Source organism: Salvelinus namaycush, chromosome 5, assembly GCF_016432855.1.
Source record: "Salvelinus namaycush isolate Seneca chromosome 5, SaNama_1.0, whole genome shotgun sequence".
NCBI classification, from domain to species: Eukaryota; Metazoa; Chordata; class Actinopteri; order Salmoniformes; family Salmonidae; genus Salvelinus; species Salvelinus namaycush.
In genome coordinates, this window is record NC_052311.1 from 73,765,824 (window position 1) to 73,777,966 (window position 12,143).

General features: G+C 44.0%; 1 protein-coding gene across 2 annotated transcripts in view; it reads left to right on the plus strand.

The window, feature by feature from the left end:
* The window catches only part of mrpl13 (mitochondrial ribosomal protein L13), a 36,407-nt gene that overhangs the window by 5,768 nt on the left and 18,496 nt on the right, over window positions 1–12,143 (plus strand). The gene's annotated exons all lie outside the window — the stretch shown is intronic.

The following is a 12,143-nucleotide window of genomic DNA, read 5'->3' on the forward strand; positions in this document are numbered from 1 at the left end:
CCTTTAAAGTTTCATTCCTGGGCCTGGATGAAGCTGCGTTTCATCAAAATGTCAGAATTGCATGTCGTTCAGGAAGCAGTTGCATTTTGCGTTGCTGTTATGTATTGATTTTCATTTGATGAAATATGAGCTGTCCCACAGTTGTGTGACGTGTTTTGTCTATAAAAGTTACAAATGGCTCGCTGGGGTGAGAGAGAATGAATTATGGTGTAATTAATTGTCTGTCCTTGTAAGTCTCCCGTCCCTCCCATTCCTCTGGTTCCAGAGAGGTAGTGCTCTCCTGCAGAATCATCAGGGAGGATTTTACAAGTGTGCTTTTCACACAGAGACACTTGTGTATTATCACAGACACACAGGATCTCTGCTGATGCAGGTCTGTCAGACCATTAGACCTTTAGGAGAATGTCTACTGTAATCTGGGGAAAGGCCTAGCTGGGTGTGCAGGAAGATACAGGAACAGCAGCACAGCTTAGTACAACCCAGAGATGAACTTTATCAAGGAATACAACTAAACCCATTTCAGCTTGAATTCTATGGTCTATGTTTTCTCTCCTCTCTGCCTTAGAGCACATGGCATTGCTGTCTATGTTTTCTCTCCTCTCTGCCTTACAGCACATGGCATTGCTGTCTATGTTTTCTCTCCTCTCTGCCTTACAGCACATGGCATTGCTGTCTATGTTTTCTCTCCTCTCTGCCTTAGAGCACATGGCATTGCTGTCTATGTTTTCTCTCCTCTCTGCCTTAGAGCACATGGCATTGCTGTCTATGTTTTCTCTCCTCTCTGCTTTAGAGCACATGGCATTGCTGTCTATGTTTTCTCTCCTCTCTGCCTTACAGCACATGGCATTGCTGTCTATGTTTTCTCTCCTCTCTGCCTTAGAGCACATGGCATTGCTGTCTATGTTTTCTCTCCTCTCTGCCTTAGAGCACATGGCATTGCTGTCTATGTTTTCTCTCCTCTCTGCCTTACAGCACATGGCATTGCTGTCTATGTTTTCTCTCCTCTCTGCTTTAGAGCACATGGCATTGCTGTCTATGTTTTCTCTCCTCTCTGCCTTAGAGCACATGGCATTGCTGTCTATGTTTTCTCTCCTCTCTGCCTTAGAGCACATGGCATTGCTGTCTATGTTTTCTCTCCTCTCTGCCTTAGAGCACATGGCATTGCTGTCTATGTTTTCTCTCCTCTCTGCCTTAGAGCACATGTTTTCTCTCCTCTCTGCCTTAGAGCACATGGCATTGCTGTCTATGTTTTCTCTCCTCTCTGCCTTAGAGCACATGGCATTGCTGTCTATGTTTTCTCTCCTCTCTGCCTTACAGCACATGGCATTGCTGTCTATGTTTTCTCTCCTCTCTGCCTTACAGCACATGGCATTGCTGTCTATGTTTTCTCTCCTCTCTGCCTTAGAGCACATGGCATTGCTGTCTATGTTTTCTCTCCTCTCTGCCTTAGAGCACATGGCATTGCTGTCTATGTTTTCTCTCCTCTCTGCTTTAGAGCACATGGCATTGCTGTCTATGTTTTCTCTCCTCTCTGCTTTAGAGCACATGGCATTGCTGTCTATGTTTTCTCTCCTCTCTGCCTTAGAGCACATGGCATTGCTCTTATTTAGATGGATGTTCTTAATAATGTTTTAGTGTGTACTTTTTGTTTGTGTTGCCTCAAATGCATGAATGTTTCAACTGTTCCGTCCCAAGTGGTTCACTGAGGAAATGTACCTGTAGCCCACATATATATTCATTAAATGTACCTGTAGCTGTAGCCCACATATATATTCATTAAATGTACCTGTAGCCCACATATATATTCATTAAATGTACCTGTAGCCCACATATATATTCATTAAATGTACCTGTAGCTGTAGCCCACATATATATTCATTAAATGTACCTGTAGCCCACATATATATTCATTAAATGTACCTGTAGCCCACATATATATTCATTAAATGTACCTGTAGCCCACATATATATTCATTAAATGTACCTGTAGCCCACATATATATTCATTAAATGTACCTGTAGCTGTAGCCCACATATATATTCATTAAATGTACCTGTAGCTGTAGCCCACATATATATTCATTAAATGTACCTGTAGCCCACATATATATTCATTAAATGTACCTGTAGCCCACATATATATTCATCAAATGTACCTGTAGCTAAGCCCACATATATATTCATTAAATGTACCTGTAGCTGTAGCCCACATATATATTCATTAAATGTACCTGTAGCTGTAGCCCACATATATATTCATTAAATGTACCTGTAGCTGTAGCCCACATATATATTCACTAAATGTACCTGTAGCCCACATATATATTCATTAAATGTACCTGTAGCTGTAGCCCACATATATATTCATTAAATGTACATGTAGCCAAGCCCACATATATCATTAAATGTACCTGTAGCTGTAGCCCACATATATATTCACTAAATGTACCTGTAGCCCACATGTATATTCATTAAATGTACCTGTAGCTGTAGCCCACATATATATTCATTAAATGTACATGTAGCCGTAGCCCACATATATATTCATTAAATGTACCTGTAGCTGTAGCCCACATATATATTCATTAAATGTACCTGTAGCCCACATATATATTCATTAAATGTACCTGTAGCTGTAGCCCACATATATATTCATCAAATGTACCTGTAGCTGTAGCCCACATATATATTCATTAAATGTACCTGTAGCCCACATATATATTCATTAAATGTACCTGTAGCCCACATATATATTCATTAAATGTACCTGTAGCCCACATATATATTCATTAAATGTACCTGTAGCCCACATATATATTCATTAAATGTACCTGTAGCCCACATATATATTCATTAAATGTACCTGTAGCTGTAGCCCACATATATATTCATTAAATGTACCTGTAGCTGTAGCCCACATATATATATTCATTAAATGTACCTGTAGCCCACATATATTCATTAAATGTACCTGTAGCTAAGCCCACATATATATTCATTAAATGTACCTGTAGCTGTAGCCCACATATATATTCATTAAATGTACCTGTAGCTGTAGCCCACATATATATTCACTAAATGTACCTGTAGCCCACATATATATTCATTAAATGTACATGTAGCCAAGCCCACATATATATTCATTAAATGTACCTGTAGCTGTAGCCCACATATATTCATTAAATGTACCTGTAGCCCACATATATATTCATTAAATGTACCTGTAGCTGTAGCCCACATATATATTCATCAAATGTACCTGTAGCTGTAGCCCACATATATATTCATTAAATGTACCTGTAGCCCACATATATATTCATTAAATGTACCTGTAGCCCACATATATATTCATTAAATGTACCTGTAGCCCACATATATATTCATTAAATGTACCTGTAGCTAAGCCCGCATATATATTCATTAAATGTACCTGTAGCTAAGCCCGCATATATATTCATTAAATGTACCTGTAGCTAAGCCCACATATATATTCATTGGATGTACCTGTAGCTAAGCCCACATATATATTCATTGGATGTACCTGTAGCTAAGCCCACATATATATTCATTGGATGTACCTGTAGCTAAGCCCACATATATATTCATTGGATGTACCTGTAGCTAAGCCCACATATATATGCATTATTAAATGTACCTGTAGCTAAGCCCACATATATATTCATTAAATGTACCTGTAGCTAAGCCCACATATATATTCATTAAATGTACCTGTAGCTAAACCCACATATATATCCATTAAATGTACCTGTAGCTAAGCCCACATATACATGAATTAAATGTACCTGTAGCTAAGCCCACATATACATTTTCTAAATGTACCTATAGCTAATCCCACTTATACATTAATTAAATGTACCTGTAGCTAAACCGACATATATTAATTAAATGTACCTATAGCTAAGCCCACATATACATTAATTAAATGTACCTATAGCTAAGCCCACATATATATTAATTAAATGTACCTATAGCTAAGCCCGCATATATATTAATTAAATGTACCTATAGTTAAGCCCACATATATATTAATAAAATGTACCTGTAGCTAAGCCCGGAAAAAAAATTAATTAAATGTACCTATAGCTAAGCCCACGTATACATTAATTAAATGTACCTGTAGCTGTAGCCCACATATATATATTCATTAAATGTACCTGTAGCCCACATATATTCATTAAATGTACCTGTAGCTAAGCCCACATATATATTCATTAAATGTACCTGTAGCTGTAGCCCACATATATATTCATTAAATGTACCTGTAGCTGTAGCCCACATATATATTCACTAAATGTACCTGTAGCCCACATATATATTCATTAAATGTACATGTAGCCAAGCCCACATATATATTCATTAAATGTACCTGTAGCTGTAGCCCACATATATTCATTAAATGTACCTGTAGCCCACATATATATTCATTAAATGTACCTGTAGCTGTAGCCCACATATATATTCATCAAATGTACCTGTAGCTGTAGCCCACATATATATTCATTAAATGTACCTGTAGCCCACATATATATTCATTAAATGTACCTGTAGCCCACATATATATTCATTAAATGTACCTGTAGCCCACATATATATTCATTAAATGTACCTGTAGCTAAGCCCGCATATATATTCATTAAATGTACCTGTAGCTAAGCCCGCATATATATTCATTAAATGTACCTGTAGCTAAGCCCACATATATATTCATTGGATGTACCTGTAGCTAAGCCCACATATATATTCATTGGATGTACCTGTAGCTAAGCCCACATATATATTCATTGGATGTACCTGTAGCTAAGCCCACATATATATGCATTATTAAATGTACCTGTAGCTAAGCCCACATATATATTCATTAAATGTACCTGTAGCTAAGCCCACATATATATTCATTAAATGTACCTGTAGCTAAACCCACATATATATCCATTAAATGTACCTGTAGCTAAGCCCACATATACATGAATTAAATGTACCTGTAGCTAAGCCCACATATACATTTTCTAAATGTACCTATAGCTAATCCCACTTATACATTAATTAAATGTACCTGTAGCTAAACCGACATATATTAATTAAATGTACCTATAGCTAAGCCCACATATACATTAATTAAATGTACCTATAGCTAAGCCCACATATATATTAATTAAATGTACCTATAGCTAAGCCCGCATATATATTAATTAAATGTACCTATAGTTAAGCCCACATATATATTAATAAAATGTACCTGTAGCTAAGCCCGGAAAAAAAATTAATTAAATGTACCTATAGCTAAGCCCACGTATACATTAATTAAATGTACCTGTAGCTAAGCCCACATATACATTAATTAAATGTACCTGTAGCTAAGCCCACATATACATTAATTAAATGTACCTATAGCTAAGCCCACATATACATTAATTAAATGTACCTGTAGCTAAGCCCACATATACATTAATTAAATGTACCTATAGCTAAGCCCACATATACATTACTTAAATGTACCTGTAGCTAAGCCCACATATACATTAATTAAATGTACCTGTAGCTAAGCCCACATATACATTAATTAAATGTACCTATAGCTAAGCCCACATATACATTAATTAAATGTACCTATAGCTAATCCCACTTATACATTAATCCTCCCTTTTCCGATTGTAGTGACTCATCTAGTTCCTAGCAGTGCAGTGACCCTCCCTCCACATTACAATAAACCTAGCTTTTATTTACACCTTCCTTTTTAATTTAAGTGATACATGTTTCCTTTCCCTAAGTCTACCTCCCAACGTTTAAACATGAGGGATAGTGTGTGAAGGTCATCCCTCTCAGTGATGGTGTAGAAGGAAGGGAGAACAGAACAGCCACGCAACATGTTATCCTACCCCAGAACAGAGAACCGAACAGCCACATGTTATCCTACCCCAGAACAGCCACATGTTATCCTACCCCAGAACAGCCACATGTTATCCTACCCCAGAACAGCCACATGTTATCCTACCCCAGAACAGCCACATGTTATCCTACCCCAGCCCAGAGAACCGAACAGCCACATGTTATCCTACCCCAGCCCAGAGAACCGAACAGCCACATGTTATCCTACCCCAGAACAGCTACATGTTATCCTACCCCAGCCCAGAGAACCGAACAGCCACATGTTATCCTACCCCAGAACAGCCACATGTTATCCTACCCCAGCCCAGAGAACCGAACAGCCACATGTTATCCTACCCCAAAACAGAGAACCGAACAGCCACATGTTATCCTACCCCAGAACAGAGAACCGAACAGCCACATGTTATCCTACCCCAGAACAGCTACATGTTATCCTACCCCAGAACAGAGAACCGAACAGCCACATGTTATCCTACCCCAGAACAGAGAACCGAACAGCCACATGTTATCCTACCCCAGAACAGCCACATGTTATCCTACCCCAGAACAGCCACATGTTATCCTACCCCAGGACAGCCACATGTTATCCTACCCCAGGACAGCCACATGTTATCCTACCCCAGAACAGCCACATGTTATCCTACCCCAGGACAGCCACGTGTTATCCTACCCCAGAACAGCCACATGTTATCCTACCCCAGAACAGCCACATGTTATCCTACCCCAGAACAGAGAACCGAACAGCCACATGTTATCCTACCCCAGAACAGCCACATGTTATCCTACCCCAGAACAGCCACATGTTATCCTACCCCAGAACAGCCACATGTTATCCTACCCCAGAACAGCCACATGTTATCCTACCCCAGAACAGCCACATGTTATCCTACCCCAGAACAGCCACATGTTATCCTACCCCAGAACAGCCACATGTTATCCTACCCCAGGACAGCCACATGTTATCCTACCCCAGAACAGCTACATGTTATCCTACCCCAGAACAGAGAACCGAACAGCCACATGTTATCCTACCCCAGACCAGCCACATGTTATCCTACCCCAGAACAGAGAACCGAACAGCCACATGTTATCCTACCCCAGAACAGCCACATGTTATCCTACCCCAGAACAGAGAACCGAACAGCCACATGTTATCCTACCCCAGAACAGCTACATGTTATCCTACCCCAGAACAACCACATGTTATCCTACCCCAGCCCAGAGAACCGAACAGCCACATGTTATCCTACCCCAGAACAGCTACATGTTATCCTACCCCAGAACAGCCACATGTTATCCTACCCCAGGACAGCCACATGTTATCCTACCCCAGAACAGCTACATGTTATCCTACCCCAGAACAGAGAACCGAACAGCCACATGTTATCCTACCCCAGACCAGCCACATGTTATCCTACCCCAGAACAGAGAACCGAACAGCCACATGTTATCCTACCCCAGAACAGCCACATGTTATCCTACCCCAGAACAGAGAACCGAACAGCCACATGTTATCCTACCCCAGAACAGCTACATGTTATCCTACCCCAGAACAACCACATGTTATCCTACCCCAGCCCAGAGAACCGAACAGCCACATGTTATCCTACCCCAGAACAGCTACATGTTATCCTACCCCAGAATAACCACATGTTATCCTACCCCAGCCCAGAGAACCGAACAGCCACATGTTATCCTACCCCAGAACAGCCACATGTTATCCTACCCCAGAACAGCCACATGTTATCCTACCCCAGAACAGCCACATGTTATCCTACCCCAGAACAGCCACATGTTATCCTACCCCAGAACAGCCACATGTTATCCTACCCCAGAACAGAGTACAGAACAGCCACATGTTATCCTACCCCAGCCCAGAGAACCAAACAGCCACATGTTATCCTACCCCAGAACAGCCACATGTTATCCTACCCCAGAACAGAGAACAGAACAGCTACATGTTATCCTACCCCATCCCAGAGAACCGAACAGCCACATGTTATCCTACCCCAGAACAGCCACATGTTATCCTACCCCAGAACAGCCACATGTTATCCTACCCCAGAACAGCCACATGTTATCCTACCCCAGAACAGCCACATGTTATCCTACCCCAGAACAGCCACATGTTATCCTACCCCAGAACAGAGTACAGAACAGCCACATGTTATCCTACCCCAGCCCAGAGAACAGAACAGCTACATGTTATCCTACCCCAGAACAGCTACATGTTATCCTACCCCAGCCCAGAGAACCGAACAGCCACATGTTATCCTACCCCAGAACAGCCACATGTTATCCTACCCCAGAACAGCCACATGTTATCCTACCCCAGGACAGCCACATGTTATCCTACCCCAGAACAGCCACATGTTATCCTACCCCAGGACAGCCACGTGTTATCCTACCCCAGACCAGCCACATGTTATCCTACCCCAGAACAGCCACATGTTATCCTACCCCAGAACAGAGAACCGAACAGCCACATGTTATCCTACCCCAGAACAGCCACATGTTATCCTACCCCAGAACAGCCACATGTTATCCTACCCCAGAACAGCCACATGTTATCCTACCCCAGAACAGCCACATGTTATCCTACCCCAGAACAGCCACATGTTATCCTACCCCAGAACAGCCACATGTTATCCTACCCCAGAACAGCCACATGTTATCCTACCCCAGGAAAGCCACGTGTTATCCTACCCCAGAACAGCCACATGTTATCCTACCCCAGAACAGCCACATGTTATCCTACCCCAGAACAGAGAACCGAACAGCCACATGTTATCCTACCCCAGAACAGCCACATGTTATCCTACCCCAGAACAGAGAACCGAACAGCCACATGTTATCCTACCCCAGAACAGCCACATGTTATCCTACCCCAGAACAGCCACATGTTATCCTACCCCAGAACAGAGAACCGAACAGCCACATGTTATCCTACCCCAGAACAGCCACATGTTATCCTACCCCAGAACAGCCACATGTTATCCTACCCCAGGACAGCCACATGTTATCCTACCCCAGGACAGCCACATGTTATCCTACCCCAGAACAGAGAACCGAACAGCCACATGTTATCCTACCCCAGAACAGAGAACCGAACAGCCACATGTTATCCTACCCCAGAACAGAGAACCGAACAGCCACATGTTATCCTACCCCAGAACAGCTACATGTTATCCTACCCCAGAACAACCACATGTTATCCTACCCCAGCCCAGAGAACCGAACAGCCACATGTTATCCTACCCCAGAATAACCACATGTTATCCTACCCCAGCCCAGAGAACCGAACAGCCACATGTTATCCTACCCCAGAACAGAGAACAGAACAGCTACATGTTCTCCTACCCCAGAACAACCACATGTTATCCTACCCCAGAACAGAGAACAGAACAGCTACATGTTATCCTACCCCAGAACAGAGAACAGAACAGCTACATGTTATCCTACCCCAGAACAGCCACATGTTATCCTACCCCAGAACAGAGAACAGAACAGCTACATGTTCTCCTACCCCAGAACAACCACATGTTATCCTACCCCAGAACAGAGAACAGAACAGCCACATGTTATCCTACCCCAGAACAGAGAACAGAACAGCCACATGTTATCCTACCCCAGCCCAGAGAACCAAACAGCCACATGTTATCCTACCCCAGCCCAGAAAACCGAACAGCCACATGTTATCCTACCCCAGAACAGCCACATGTTATCCTACCCCAGAACAGCCACATGTTATCCTACCCCAGAACAGAGAACCGAACAGCCACATGTTATCCTACCCCAGAACAGCCACATGTTATCCTACCCCAGAATAACCACATGTTATCCTACCCCAGCCCAGAGAACCGAACAGCCACATGTTATCCTACCCCAGAACAGAGAACAGAACAGCCACATGTTATCCTACCCCAGAACAACCACATGTTATCCTACCCCAGCCCAGAGAACAGAACAGCCACATGTTATCCTACCCCAGAACAGAGAACCGAACAGCCACATGTTATCCTACCCCAGAACAGAGAACCGAACAGCCACATGTTATCCTACCCCAGAACAGAGAACAGAACAGCTACATGTTATCCTACCCCAGAACAGCCACATGTTATCCTACCCCAGAACAGAGAACCGAACAGCCACATGTTATCCTACCCCAGCCCAGAGAACAGAACAGCCACATGTTATCCTACCCCAGCCCAGAGAACCGAACAGCCACATGTTATCCTACCCCAGAACAGAGAACAGAACAGCCACATGTTATCCTACCCCAGAACAACCACATGTTATCCTACCCCAGCCCAGAGAACAGAACAGCCACATGTTATCCTACCCCAGCCCAGAGAACCGAACAGCCACATGTTATCCTACCCCAGCCCAGAGAACCGAACAGCCACATGTTATCCTACCCCAGAACAGAGTACAGAACAGCCACATGTTATCCTACCCCAGAACAGAGAACCAAACAGCCACATGTTATCCTACCCCAGAACAGAGAACAGAACAGCCACATGTTATCCTACCCCAGAACAGCCACATGTTCTCCTACCCCAGAACAACCACATGTTATCCTACCCCAGAACAACCACATGTTATCCTACCCAAGCCCAGAGAACAGAACAGTCACATGTTATCCTACCCCAGAACAGAGAACCGAACAGCCACATGTTATCCTACCCCAGAACAGAGAACCGAACAGCCACATGTATCCTAACCCAGAACAGCCACATGTTCTCCTACCCCAGAACAACCACATGTTATCCTACCCCAGAACAGCCACATGTTATCCTACCCCAGAACAGCCACATGTTATCCTACCCCAGAACAGCCACATGTTATCCTACCCCAGCCCAGAGAACCGAACAGCCACATGTTATCCTACCCCAGAACAGCCACATGTTATCCTACCCCAGAACAGCCACATGTTATCCTACCCCAGAACAGAGAACCGAACAGCCACATGTTATCCTACCCCAGAACAGCTACATGTTATCCTACCCCAGAACAGCCACATGTTATCCTACCCCAGAACAGAGAACCGAACAGCCACATGTTATCCTACCCCAGAACAGCCACATGTTATCCTACCCCAGAACAGCTACATGTTATCCTACCCCAGCCCAGAGAACCGAACAGCCACATGTTATCCTACCCCAGCCCAGAGAACCGAACAGCCACATGTTATCCTACCCCAGAACAGCTACATGTTATCCTACCCCAGCCCAGAGAACCGAACAGCCACATGTTATCCTACCCCAGAACAGCCACATGTTATCCTACCCCAGAACAGCCACATGTTATCCTACCCCAGGACAGCCACATGTTATCCTACCCCAGCCCAGAGAACCGAACAGCCACATGTTATCCTACCCCAGAACAGCCACATGTTATCCTACCCCAGGACAACCACATGTTATCCTACCCCAGCCCAGAGAACCGAACAGCTACATGTTATCCTACCCCAGAACAACCACATGTTATCCTACCCCAGCCCAGAGAACCGAACAGCCACATGTTATCCTACCCCAGAACAGAGAACCGAACAGCCACATGTTATCCTACCCCAGAACAGAGAACCGAACAGCCACATGTTATCCTACCCCAGCCCAGAGAACCGAACAGCCACATGTTATCCTACCCCAGAACAGAGAACAGAACAGCCACATGTTATCCTACCCCAGAACAGCCACATGTTATCCTACCCCAGCCCAGAGAACCGAACAGCCACATGTTATCCTACCCCAGCCCAGAGAACAGAACAGCCACATGTTATCCTACCCCAGTTCCATACTGTATAGCTGAATGGGCAGGGCAGAGCTCCAAGACCTGGCCGACTGCCTGCCTGTCCCCAGGCCTCCCAGCTCTGGCCTGCAGCCTCTCAACACTCATCGCCCCCCTAGCCCTCTCCAAACCTCCTCTCTCCCCCAGCCCACCTCGCTCTAACTGTCCTCATCCGTCTCCTCAGCGCTCCTCCCCAGCCCTGGCCAGTTGCATCTCCCTTCCCCTCCTCTCTCTCCCCCCTTCCGTCTCCAGCCCTCCTCGGGTTTCTCTAGCACATTACACCTCCATTAATGAGATGGATGCATGTCTCTAGCTGAGTTATTCCAGCGGGGGGAGAATCTATCAGAGGTAATTGTGGGTAATGATCACGTTGGGGTGACATCCACCTTCTGTAGCCGTGGTGACGGATGGTGTCCCTATACAACACACATCCGTCTTCCACACAC